The following is a 14,396-nucleotide window of genomic DNA, read 5'->3' as shown; positions in this document are numbered from 1 at the left end:
AGCCTGCGAACGTTCGCTCAATAATTTGCATGAAGGTGGCTGAACAATTTTTTTTTTTGGGTTATTATTCTAACAAGCTCATTTTTCATGCGTTTTGTCTTTCATCCTAATCTAGCATCTGTCATTCCTTTTTTTTTTTTTTTGAAGTTATTATAAGCCCAATTCCCTCTTGGACATGGTTGCTGGGTGACCAGTATCTTAGCACCCACTTTGACAGGAACAGATGTGAATCTGATCAAGAGATTTCCCAGGAGTACCTGAAATCACAAACAACTTTTGTCGAAAACAAATCCACAGCCTCGCTGTCACGGCCCATTTTTCAAAACTAACCTCTCTTCTTCTTCTTCTTCCTCCCATCGACTCTACCCAAGTGTCACAAAGTTCATTTTTAAGGTAAACCAAATTAAAGCATCCGCAATTCTTCCATGAGTATCCCACTGTTGTGTTTTGTTGTTGTGACTGTTCTTTTGCTTTTATGTTTCATTTGCAAGAAGGCAAGCTCTCAAAAGTGTATAGTCAAGGCTATGGTGTTCCCAGTTGCAATGTACGGCTGTGAAAGTTGGACCATAAGAAAGGCTGAGCGTCAAAGAATTGAGGCCTTTGAACTCTGGTGCTGGAGAAAACTCCTGCGAGTCCCTTGGACTGCAAGATGATCAAACCGGTCAAATCCTAGACGAGATCAACCCTGACTGCTCTTTAGAAGGCCATATCCTGAAGATGAAACTCAAATACTTTGGCCACCTAATAAAGAGGAAGGACTCACTGGAGAAGACCCTAATGCTGGGAAAGATTGAGGGCAAAAGAAGAAAGGGACGACAGAGAATGAGGTGGCTGGATGGAGTCACTGAAGCTGTTAGTGTGAGCTTAAATGGACTCCAGAGGATGGTAGAGGACAGGAAGGGCTAGAGCAGGGGTCTGCAAACTGGTTCTTTTGCTGGCTGAGGAACTCTGGGAGTTGAAGCGCATAAATCTTAAAAGAGCCAAGTTTGCAGACCCCTGGCCTAGAGGAATGTTGTCCATGGGGTCACAATGTGTCGGACATGACTTCGCAACTACCAAAACCAAGGCTCTCACCGGTTAACCATATCTGTGCATCGTGCCTCTTCAAGTGAAACTTTCTACCACACACAGCGTTGAGCTAAAAGAAATGGTTAAAAAACTGACTATGATCTCTCTCTCACACACACACTCACATACTGGAGGATTCCTAGTTCTAGTCCAGCTTTCTTCATATATCTAGGAATTCTGCTGGGATACCACACATGGGAATGACTTGCGACAGAGTGGGAAGGCTGGCTGGCCAAGTTACAGCAGAATTCCTCACCACGCAAGGTGTCTTGGCTTTGAAGGAAATTTTAACACTTTTCCAGATCAGGTGGCCCATGCAAAACTACAATAATTGTGGAAAGTCAGGGCTTTTTTTTTCTGAAGTTAGATGTCTATTTTTGGAATTCAAAATTGGAAAAGCATGCTTCTTTTTGAGGGGAAAGAAATCCAGGTTGAGGTATTTTTTTCCCCAAATATGAATATCTTCACCATCAATATCATACCAACCGAGTGAACACAATTATATTTAGTTAATATCCCACTTTGTTCTGGAACTGATTAACGGGGGTTTGTTAGAATCTTCTACGTGTTGCTCACCTCAAAAAGGAAGATTGATCTGTGGCTGGCCTTGATGCAACCTTAACAACCCAAACCAAACTATTGGATAACAAGTTGGAAAACTTACTCGCTCTGCTTTTCAGGTTTAACCTATTTCAGTTCATTTCATGCAGATGAGAGTTGATGTGGATTTTTTTTAAAAAAAAATCACGTTGGGAAAGAAAAGGAAAATCACTTTGCTCCAAACCATCATGTTTTTCAGAAATCAACAGCAACAATCACACATCGAATAGTATATTCTGCAACCCAACAAGACAGACCCAGACTTCAGAGGATCATTAGAACTGCAGAAAAAATAATTGCTACCAACCTGCCTTCCATTGAGGACCTGTATACTGTATGAATCAAGAAAAGGGTGGTGAAAATATTTACAGATCCCTCACATCCTGGACATAAACTGTTTCAACTCCTACCCTCAAAACGACACTATAGAGCATTGCACACCAGAACAACTAGACACAAGGACAGTTTTTTCCGGAAGGCCATCACTCTGCTAAACAAATAATTCCCTCAACACTGTCAAACTATTTACTAAATCTGCACTACTATTAATCTTCTCATCGTTCCCATCACCCATCTTCTTCCACTTATGACTGTATGACTGTAACTTTGTTGCTGGCAATCCTTATGATTTATATTGATATATTGACCATCAATTGTGTTGTAAATGTTGTACCTTGATGAAGGTATCTTTTCTTTTATGTACACTGAGAGCATATGCACCAAGACAAATTCCTTGTGTGTCCAATCACACTTGGCCAATAAAAATTCTATTCTATTCTATTCTATTCTATTCTATTCTATTCTATTCTATTCTATTCTATTCTATTCTATTCTATATAGGTCTCATCACCGAGTCTCGGAAAAAATATGTATGAGCTAGAACGGCCCCAAAATGGCCACTCTACAGAGTCAACCAGCTGGAACAACTCACCTCTGAAGAAAGATAACCATATTTAACACGATTTAAGCTGAAGGGAAAATAAAAGAGTAGAATGTAGGGATATGCGGAGGCCGAATTAATTTATTCCTGTTATGTAGACCACATAGAAGTAATTATTTTTTTTTTAGTTCCTCGCTAACCATTAACTCCAGGATTACTGAATTTAACCTAAATGGCAGAAGATGCCTGACAAATAAAAAAGCAAGGTGACGTTTCAAAAAGTAATCCAGGGACATTCACAACACTGGAAAAATTTGTGTGTGTGTGTGTAGATTGTCACGGGTATAGTGAATAATGGGCATGTCAACATTCCAGAAAACCCATCCTGCAGAAAAGACTCAGAAACCAACATCTTTCAAAGCACGAAGCCAAAAGCACCAGCCTGAAGATGATGAGTGAGACCTCATCAAAACATCGCCAAGATACTCTCAACCTTACACGGGAAAAGACCCAAATATGCCAAGACCTACATACATACATACATACATACATACATACATACATACATACATACATATATTTGTTTTCTGAGGTTTTCCCGGGTGTTTGTATGTAGGTCTTTAGTTATTCGAGAAAATATTATTATTATATATTATTTATATATTATATAAAAATATTATTTGAGAAAACCCGAATAACCAAAGACCTACATATATATATATATATGCACACACATACATACATACAAATACGTACATACATGGTGGGGGGATGTTTGCCCTCCCTGGGCTACGGAGGCTTTCTTCCGTGTCTGGGAGGGCAAAAATGACCTCCACAGGCTCCGGAGGCCAGAAACAGGCCTGTTTCTGGCTTTCCCAAACTTCTGGAAGGCCCGTTTTTCACCCTCCCTGAGTCGCCGCACATGCCCTGCACTTACATACATTCAAAACGGGCACATGGGGACTCCTGGGAGGCATGGGGGGGAGTAGGAGGGGCCAGCCAGGAGTGGGATTTGGTGGTTCTCCAAACTGCACAGAATCTTAGCTAGAAGTTCTCCCGAACCCCTGTGAACCCCCAGCATCCCCTCCCCGACTTACAAGAAATAAAAACACAATATAAAAGGAAATAATACAAAAAATAAAAAGAGTAAAATAATAATAAAATAATAACCCCCACCCCACTCCAGTGACAACACACACACTCGTATCCGACTTGTGACCAATTAAGCAGGACAGATGATATTTGGGCTGCAGATGGTGAAATTTCAATGAGAAAATGTGCAAGCATGGGTTTAGAGACTCTACACATGGCAATAAGCTGTTTCGAGCTGAAGAACCTGTCCAGGAAGGTCATCAGAACTTTCTAACATGTATCCCATAAAAAGCAGACCAGTGGTGGGTTTATTTATTTTTTTACTACCGGTTCTGTGGGTGTGGCTTGGTGGGCATCGCATGGCTTGGTGGGAGTAGCTTGGTGGGCGTGACAGGGGAAGAAGGATACTGAGTCCCTTATTGGAAAGGCACTTTAGATATAACATAACATAATAACAGAGCTGGAAGGGACCTTGGAGGCCTTCTAGTCCAACCCCCTGCCCAGGCAGGAAACCCTACACCATCTCAGTCAGATGGTTATCCAACATTTTCTTAAAAATTTCCAGTGTTGGAGAATTCACAACTTCTGGAGGCAAGTTGTTCCACTTATTGATTGTTCTAACTGTCAGGAAGTTTCTCCTTAGTTCTAAGTTGCTTCTCTCCCTGATTAGTTCCCACCCATTGCTTCTTGTTCTACCCTCAGGTGCTTTTGAGAATAGTCTGACTCCTTCTTCTTTGTGGCAACCCCTGAGATATTGGAACACTGCTATCATGTCTCCCCTAGTCCTTCTTTTCATTAAACTAGACATACCAGCATCTGTTCTTCATACGTTTTAGCTTCCAGTCCCCTAATCCTCTTTGTTGCTCTCTCTGCACTCTTTCTAGAGTCTCAACATCTTTTTTACATCATGGCGACCAAAATTGAATGCAATATTCCAAGTGTGGCCTTACCAAGGCATTATAAAGTGGTATTAACACTTCACGTGATCTTGATTCTATCCCTCTGTTTATGCAGCCCAGAATGGTGTTGGCTTTTTTGGCAGCTGCTGCACACTGCTGGCTCATAGCTAAATGGTTGTCCACTAGGACTCCAAGATCCCGCTCACAGTTACTACTATTGAGCAAGGTACCACATATCCCGTACCTGTGCATTTTGGGTTTTTTGCCTAAATAGATATAAAGAAGACTGGTTCCATGCTAATATGATTCAAGCCCAAATGAAGAAACCATTGTCCCAGCTGAACTGGATTTAGGTTATCAGTTCTAGATTCTCAGATTTGAGCATCAGCCAGAGTATAGCAATTAATCTGTCTCTGGAAACTCAACCAGCAGTGAAGACCAAGTAGCAGAAGGGTACAAGGTCAGCTGTATACCATGCTTTGAGATACAAGAACCTCAAAAATGTAACATCCCACCCCCAAATTTCAAATTGTAAATTGTTGTAAATAGGTGCTACATCCACACTTCCATCTGGACCTGGAATCCAGACATACCACTGGACAGCAAGGACATACCACCTGCTTAAGGCGGCTCTCAGTTTTCTACAGGGAGATTCTTAAGTACTTGTAATCATACCTGAAACCCCACATGGCTTAATGGGATATCAGGGTGAAATGGTCCCGGTTTGGACCAGATCGCCTGATCTGGTAATGATCCTGGCAGGTGGTTTGGAGAACTGGTAGCAATCGTGGTGTGAGGCTCCGCCCACCCACCCGGCTGTCATTACTTCCTGGTTTTAACCAGGAAGTAATGTGTTTTGTATACTCTGCGCATGTGCAGAAGGGCGCGTGCATTTCCAAACCGGTAAGGAAGGTAAGTAGATTTCACCCCTGGATAATATGACAAGATGATACCTTCTGATGAAAATTGCATCTGCTATTGTCAGGTGCGAACAACTAGACCCACATGTGTAGACTTTAAGCTAGCTACATTCTTACAACAAACTTCCATTCAGGTCCAGAGGATACAAACCAGGGGTGAAATGCTCCCGGTTCGGACCGGATCGTGTGATCCGATAGCGATAGGGGTGGGTAGTTTAGAGAACCGGTAGCAAAAATCCCTGCCCCACCACCCACCTTCGCTGTTCCTCTTCTCTGTCCCTGAAGCTCTCGGTGGTGATATAGCTGCAAACAGCCTTAAATGACTGCTGTGACGCTTCAAAGGGCTGCACTACAGCTGATCAGCGCTGTAGGCGGCTAGTAGACCAGTGTCTCTATTTTTAAAGAAGTAGACTGGTGCCTCCCCAAAAAAGGCAGTTGGTAGACTGGTGCCTCTATTTTTAAAGGCAAACCGGTGCCTCCCAAAAAAAGGCAATCGGTAGACCGGTGCCTCTATTTTTAAAGAAGGTAGACTGGTGCGCTCCCAAGTTTTGTATACTTTATTATTTTTATTATTTATTATTATTGGCCATTCCCATTCAGTCACCTGACCACCAAGCCACGCCCGCCAATTAAGCCACATCCACAGAACCGGTAGGGAAATTTTTTAGATTTCGCTCCTGATACAAACCTCTTAAACTTTCAACACCAGCTAAAAGCATGCTCATTTTTCATTTCCGACTTTTGTTTAAATTGGATGCTTTTCTGCTTTTCCAGCTAGTTTACTTCAATTCTATCTCTTTTTTAAAAAAAGTTTTTAAAGAGTTTTTAAAAAGTTAGCCAAAACTTTATCTTTTCGGTGATATCGTATCAGTTTTCGGTTACTTTTCATTTAAGGTTTTCTAATGCGTTTCACGCACACTTTGGGGAATCTTAGCTTGATATTTAGTGAATAAAATAAATAAATTGTATCTCATCTTAATTTGTCCATCTGGAACCTTTCTTTGAAGTACAACTGCCCTGTCAGTTAAAAGAACAACAGTCAAACGCAGACAACTGATACTGTCCAATTAAATCGGTGGAGTTATTTTTCTGTTTGTTCCCCTATCAAAGTTTAATCAACCTGAAACATGTTTGACCAAAGGAGAAAAGAAAGCATGAACATTAGATTTTTCTGTCGGCTGAACTGCGTGGAACACACAGCTAAATTTCACCTCTGCAGCATTTACTTCTGAACAGGTCATTAACTGTTCCTAAATCATCACGATAAAGCTAAGCAACTTGCGATTATGAAGACTGATCAAATTTTCAACAGATACACTTTCCTACACCTTCCACTGGCCTGCATTGAAAATTGGGATTAAAGACATTGAAGTCCTTTATCTACAAAGAATAAAGCAGTGAAAATAGAAGGACTAAATGCTCAGAAACAGACTTTATGCTTCCAAAAAAAAACAACCCATACACTTTAGCTGAACACCGAATGCAACAGACTTGGGCATGAGGGATTGATTAAGGCCAGCTCTGAAGAATGCAAACATTAAGGATTAAGTTGTTATCATTGCTTTAAACAAAAAAGCAACCAACATTTATATAATTTTATGGTTTTATAAACTGAATTTAAGTTTCTGTCCCTTAGGATTCGGGGACCACTTGAATCCTCCAGTAGAGTGCCAAGTTGAATTCTTTCCTGAAAAAGTAAAATTACCACACCGCAGCCCACATTCATAACAAAGTTAAGGCTACTATAACTGAAGGCAGTGGTGAAATCCAATTTTTTTATTACCGGTTCTGTGGGCGTGGCTTGGTGGGCGTGGCAGGGGAAGGATACTGCAAAGTCTCCATTTCCACCTTATTCCAGGGGAAGGATACTGCAAAATCCCCATTCCCTCCTCACTCCTGGGGGAAGGATACTGCAAAATCCAGAACCTGCTGGATTTCACCCCTGATTGAAGGGCAGATAAATATACAGAGCCTTTCAAAGTTCTGCTGAGGGGGGAGAAGGAGGAGTGGGGAATTCCAGATGGGTTGAGGAGTCTAGACTGTTATCAGCTTCAGAGAGCAGAAAATTCTTTCCCAGTGGTAGTTGTAGCATCAGAGGCAGAAGAAGGAAAAGACACATTTATGAATTTCTGTCAAGTATGAATATTCATGGACTGGAAAAGATCAGAATAGAATAGAATATATTTTTTAATTGGCCAAGTGTGCTTGGACACACAAGGAATTTGTCTTGGTGCATATGCTCTCAGTGTACATAAAAAGAAAATATATATTTGTCAAGAATCATAAAGTACAACACTTAATGATAGCCATAGGGTACAAACAAGCAATCAGGAAACAATCAATATCAATATAAATCGTAAGGATACAAGCAACAAGGTTACAGTCATACAGCCATAAGTGGAAGGAGATGGGTGGTGGGAACGATGAGAAGATTAATAGTAGTGCAGACTTAGTAAACAGTTTGACAGTGTTGAGGGAATTATTTGTTTAGCAGAGTGATGGCATTCGGGAAAAACTGTTCTTGTGTCTAGTTGTTCTGGTGTGCAATGCTCTGTTGTTCTGTAGCATCATTTTGAGGGTAGGTTGAAACAGTTTATGTCCAGGATGCAAGGGGTCTGTAAATATTTTCACAGACCTCTTTTTGACTTGTGCAGTATACAGGTCTTCAATGGAAGTCAGGTGAGTAGTAATGGTTTTTTCTGCAGTTCTACTTATCCTCTGAAGTCTATGTCTGTCTTGTTGGGTTGCAGAACCAAACCAGACAATCAGACAATCAGACATCAGCCAATGGGAAGGCATGGTAACAGATTAGCCAATGAGGCTTATTTGGAAATAGAAACTTAAGGAAGATGTCTGGGCGTGGCTTAGGCAACTGAGTCTGTGCAGAAGCTCTGACACAGAAACTAAACAAGTCTGGACTTGCTTGCCTACTCTGTGCTCAGATCGAAAATGAAACTAAACTGAACTTGTCTGCTCTGCTGAAATGAAACTAACTGTTTTCTCCTGCCTTGTGTTTTGCCTGTAACTTCTACCACGCTGAAGAATCAACTATTGGTATTGTAAATACTTCATCTGTTATTATGTATATAAAGAAGTTAATGAATCCAGCTGAATCAGTTATCTGTATGTGCTTCTGGTTTTGATTTTCGCAAGAAACTCTGACAATGGAATTTCTCCATGGAATTATCTCTCATCTTAAGAAGGAGCAATACAATGGGAAGAGAAGGACCTGCCCTCCACTAATTATTTTTTCTCCCTCTTGTAGGTTATTGAATGGAAAAAGAAAATCTGGATGAACTCAAAAGAATAAGTAACTGGCCAGATCCAGCAAAGGCAGGGATTTGCCAATCCGTTGAATGTTCTTCCATCAGTATCTTCATCACTCCCCCATATTTCAGCAGGAGAAAGTGTCTTAATTAGAGGCAGTCTTTAAAATGCTTCTGTTTGTTTGTTCGTTTGTTTTCTTCTTTTTACCTCCCATTCATTCACAGTTTGGATGCTATAAAAGGTTAGGATGCAATAAAGGGTCTTTAATACCAGCTTTTAGAAACGCTATCACCAATATACAATAAACACAATGCAAAGTTGCTGGGAACTGTTCAACTTCAGTTTAGCACTGAATATATTTCAATGCACCGTCAAATGGTCAAGCGCAGAGTAACTGAAAGAAGTCATGAAAGACTGGAAGATGTGGAGAGACCTGGCCCATAGAATTGCCAAGAGTTGGGGACACGACTGCATGGAGAAAATCTTCATCATCATACTTCAATGACCCAGAATACTGTCCATCCATTCTCATGAAAATGTCTTCTTCCTTCTGTCCATCTTGATTATAAATTTGCTTTTGATGGCCAAACAATGAGTAGCTGAACCCTGTCTTGGCACCACATTTTCAAATCTCCTTTGCATTGCCGTTTCCAACAATATTTAGTAGCCAACACTGACAGGGTCGGAAGCCACAATCAACCACAATGCAAAGCAAGAGAAAGCATAGCATTAAATTTGCCATCTTGCCACCAGAGCACCCCAACTGGGCACCTGAGGCAAATTTGTGTTGTGGTACTTTAACATACATCTAAGGACCATGACTGCTAGATGCTTCCCCAGCCCTATCATCAAGAGCTGAGTGGTTAGAATGCAGTACTGCAGGTTACTTCTGCTGACTGCCAGCTGCCTGCAGTTTGATTCTCAACGGCTCAAGGTTGACTCAGCCTTCCATCCTTCTTGAGGTGGGTAAATGATGACCCAGATTGCTGGGGGCAATATGCTAACTCTGTAAACTACTTAGAGAGGGCTGTAAAAGCACTGTGAAGCGGTATATAAGTCTAAGTGCTATTGATATCCACCCCATGAAAAGTTTAGTTTTGCACCTTGCCATGTTTATACAATGCAGTTTTCTCTTTTTTCTCCAATCCTACACACTGAACTCTTTTCCCCCCTTTTATTTCTTGTAATGAGACTGATATCTGATGTCATCTGGAGGTGCTGGATAAGTGCTGTTGAAGAATTGGACTTCGACAAAGGGTTTTAAATGTTAGGATCCAGTTTCGACAAAACAGCCAAAAAGTAGAAAGCCAAGTCTCCTTATAACACCAACTGGGCAGGATGAAGACATAACAAAAACTGAATCCTGTCAATTACAGTTGCATCTCTTAACGTAGGAACAGGCTAGTCAATTTCAGGACTAGAGAAGTTGATCACTCGACTAACTATTTTTTAAAAATAGGTTCGCCTGATGCGCCAGTTGCGCCCCTTTCTTGACCGGGACTCCTTACGCACGGTCACTCACGCCCTCGTTACCTCTCGCTTGGACTATTGCAATGCTCCCTACATGGGGCTCCCCTTGAAGAGCACCAGGAGGCTCCAGCTAGTCCAGAATGCGGCTGTGCAGGTAATAGTGGGAGCACCACGTTGCTCCCACATAACACCTATCCTGCGTGGCCTGCACTGGCTGCCGGTAGCCTTCCGGGTGCAATTCAAGGTGTTCGTGCTCACCTTCAAAGCGCTCCATGACTTAGGATGGGGCTATCTACGAGACCACCTTCTGCCACCGATAGCCTCCCAATGACCTGTGCGCTCCCACAGAGTGGGCCTGCTCCGGGTGCCATCATCCAAACAGTGTCGGTTGGTGGCCCCCAGGGGGAGAGCCTTCTCTGTGGCAGCACCAACCCTATGGAACAAGTTACCTCCGGGGTTACGCCAACTCCCCGACCTCCGAACCTTCAAGCGGGAACTGAAGACCTTATTATTCAATCGGGCAGGACTAGCCCAAGTGTTTTTAATTAATTTATTAATGTATTAATTTATTTATAATTTTAAATTTTAAGGGTTTTATATCGGTCTATGACCGTTTTAGTTAATTAGGCCCGTTAAATATTTCGTTTTAAATGCATTTTAAATCTATGATTTGTATTGTGTATTTTATGTGTTTTAAATAAGGCTGTACACCGCCCTGAGTCCTTCGGGAGAAGGGCGGTACAGAAATTTAATTATAAATAAATAAATAAATAAAAAGAAAGAAAGAAAGGGAAAAAAAACGAAACTGCTGAACCTGGAGATCTGATGTCCCTCACCAACAAAAGAAGTCTGATGGAAGGAGAAGAGGTCAAGGAACAGATGGAATAGGGAAGCCCCAGAAAAAATCAGCGGAACCAACTGGAATCACGTTTGACCCCGTGCAGCACAACTATCCATGCTGATCCCACCCAGCACAAGATAAAAGGGAAGGCACCATTTCTAGAGCAGAACATCTAATTCTATCCTTGGGCTGATTCATTTATTTATTTATTTATTTATTTTTATTTTGTTGATCATATATATAAGATAACAGGTAAAAGTAAAAACATAATTTGGATACATGAAAAGGGTAAGTAAAAAAGGGAATATTAGGACAGGGACGGTAGGCACGCAGGTGCACTTATTCACGCCCCTTACAGACCTTCAGCTGTGATGGACCAGCTGCTACAGTCAATGACATCCAGAAATGGTCTTTGAATTTATTATTAACTTCCCCTCCCCCCAATTTTTTTTATTTTCTATATATGTACCATGAACAGTGCGGCACCTGGGTGTCATACATTCTAATACAATTAAAGCTAGTAATTAATCATAGTTATTACATTCAACCAATTTATGTATTTCTAATAATAATACACATTTATATTAAGTTGCAATCTGTCATTATTCAATTATTCCATGTTGTCTCTTGCTATTGTTTTTATTTTATTATATAAAAATGTATGGACTAATATTCCCCCTTTCTCTTACTTCTATCTCTTATTCTAGCTTTTAATCATGTATACACTAATGTTCCCACTTTCTCTTATTTCTATCTCTTATGCTAGCTTTTAATCACGTCACTCTTTGTTAAAAAGTATATTCTTTCTATCCTACCTAACCTAGTCATGTCACCTGCCTATTTATTTATTATTAATTTATTATTGGTCTTTGAATCCTTCTTGTCTTAAGCCGCATACCAAAGACCCTTCCAGGCACGTCATCATTTCAAAAAGAAATATATTCCTCGATTGAACTGTATCCCGTCAGTATTTATTCAAACATCTCTCTTAAGAATTTCACAAGGAGTTAACAAGAGATAGACAAGAATTCCGCTTTCCCTTATGGCCAATGATAACGCTAAATAATGTGTTTAGGGTATGCATGAATGAAGGAATGTTAAAGTTGGGGAAATGTTTCGACGTTCTTGCTTATTGCTTACCCGGCCCACAGTATTCAGGTACTGTGTATTGTGTATTGAGTATATGTATTGAGACAGGCACTCACTGCTGATTTTGGGGCTCCAGGCTATAAGAAAGGAAAGAAAACTCTTGAACTTAAACTGATGGTGGCCTATTTAATTATGGTACTTTTTACAACCATACCCTACGAATATGGAGGCAGAGGGTTAGGATAAAGGAGAAATAACTGTCAACTGCCATATATACCTCCAAAATTGCCTTCAGAAATCATGGGTGCTCTATTGCTGGAGGTTTTTAAGAGGAGACTAGAGAGTCATTTAGGGACACGGTAGCTCAGTGGCTAAGATGCTGAGCTTGTCGATCGAAAGGTCGGCAGTTCAGCGATTCGAATCCCTAGTGCTGCGTAGTGAGGTGAGCTCCCGTTACTTGTCCCAGCTTCTGCCAACCTAGCAGTTCGAAAGCACATAAAAAAATGCAAGGAGAAAAAGAGGGACCACCTTTGGCGGGAAGGTAACAGCTTTCCGTGCGCCTTTGGTGTTGAGTCATGCCGGCCACATGACCACGGAGACGTCTTCGGACAGCGCTGGCTCTTCGGCTTTGAAACGGAGATGAGCACCGCCCCCTAGAATTGGGAATGACTAGCACGTATGTGCGAGGGGGAACCTTTACCTTTACCTTTTAGACAGTCATTTATCCGAAATGGTGCAGGTTCTCCTGCTTGAGCAGGGGGCTGGACTAGAAGACCTCCAAGGTCCCTTCCAGCTCTATTCTATTTTAAAATAGTCAACCTTGAATTTAAGAGGACGCTTCCAGAAGGGGGGGAAAAAAAGATCCTTTCTGCCTAGTTTGCCAAATACAGCTAATCCTTGACTTACGACAGTTCATTTAGTGACCATTCGAACTTACAATGGCACGGAAAAAAGCCACTTAGGTCCATTTTTCACCAATGCAGCATCCCACATGGACCCACGATCAAAATTCAGAAACTTGGTAACTGACTCTTATTTGTGACCGTTGCGGTGTCCTCTTTTGTGACGTTCTGACAAGCCAAGTCAATGGGGGAAGCCAAATTCACCAAACAGCCATGCGACTAATTTAACAACCGCAAGGATTCGCTTAACAACTTGCGGCAAGAAACATCATAAAGCGGGGCAAAACTAACTTAACACACTGCCTCGCTTAGCAACAGAAATCTGGGGCTCCATTGTGGTCCTAAGTCGAGATTCAGCGAATCTATGGCCATTCTCGTACAACATTGTACAGTGGCTGTGAATTCATTACTAAAAGATACTTAGCCATTGATGAGTACTAATTATTGTGATTACTGTCCAGACAGATTTTTTTGCTCTATCAAGTCATCAAATTGACTCAGCCTTCCATCCTTTATAAGGTAGGTAAAATGAGGACCTAGATCAGGGGTGTCCAAACTTGGTCCCTTTAAGACTTTTGGACTTCAACTCCCAGAGTTCCTCAGCCAGCTTTGCTGGCTGAGGGACTCTGGGAGTTGAAGTCCAAAAGTCTTAAAGGGACCAAGTTTGGACACCCCTGACCTAGATTGTTGGGGGGCAATAAGTTGACTTTGTATATAGTATACAAATGGATGAAGACTATTGCTTGACATAGTGTAAGCCGCCCTGAGTCTTCGGAGAAGGGCGGGATATAAATGCAAAAAAAATAAAAAAAAAATTCTTATTTTCCTGACAGAATGCAAATGTCATGAAAACAGGAACCACCACCCTACCAACTTTTCCAGTGTTGAATGGGCAAGTTTGAGTGGTACCCAACGTTGTTCTACAGCAGGGGTCTCCAATCTTGGCAACTTTAAGACTCGTGGACTTCAACTCCCAGCAAAGCTGGCTGAGGAACTCTGGGAGTTGAAGTCCACAAGTCTGAAAGTTGCCAAAGTTGGAGACTCCTGCTCTACCATGGTATTTTTTCCCAGCTAGGCAACTTAAGATGCGTGGAATTCAGCTCTCAGAATTGGGATACTGATGTTATAAAAGGCAACTCCAATTACATCAAATACTCTTCCGGAAAACTTTTTTTTTAATCCAAAATAAAACTCCAATGCGTACTACTTTGCTTTAAAATAAAATAAAATAAATATTGTTCAATTTGAAAATCTGTAAGGAAGGGTAAATGTCACTTCATCCTTTTTTTAAAAAAAAAAATTTCTTCTTCTCAATTTTCTGCTAATAGAATACATGAACCAAAGCAGAAAAAGATGCTGTGAAAGTCG

The 14,396-nt window shown here is 41.2% G+C and overlaps 1 protein-coding gene across 1 annotated transcript in view; it reads right to left on the bottom strand.

Annotated features, from left to right (window-relative positions):
- Nucleotides 1-14,396, bottom strand: part of DACH1 (dachshund family transcription factor 1) — a 454,001-nt gene that overhangs the window by 426,889 nt on the left and 12,716 nt on the right.

Source organism: Ahaetulla prasina, chromosome 5 (genome assembly GCF_028640845.1).
Source record: "Ahaetulla prasina isolate Xishuangbanna chromosome 5, ASM2864084v1, whole genome shotgun sequence".
NCBI lineage: Eukaryota > Metazoa > Chordata > Lepidosauria > Squamata > Colubridae > Ahaetulla > Ahaetulla prasina.
Note: the sequence above shows the minus strand (reverse complement) of the source record. Positions and strands in the feature narration are given on the sequence as shown.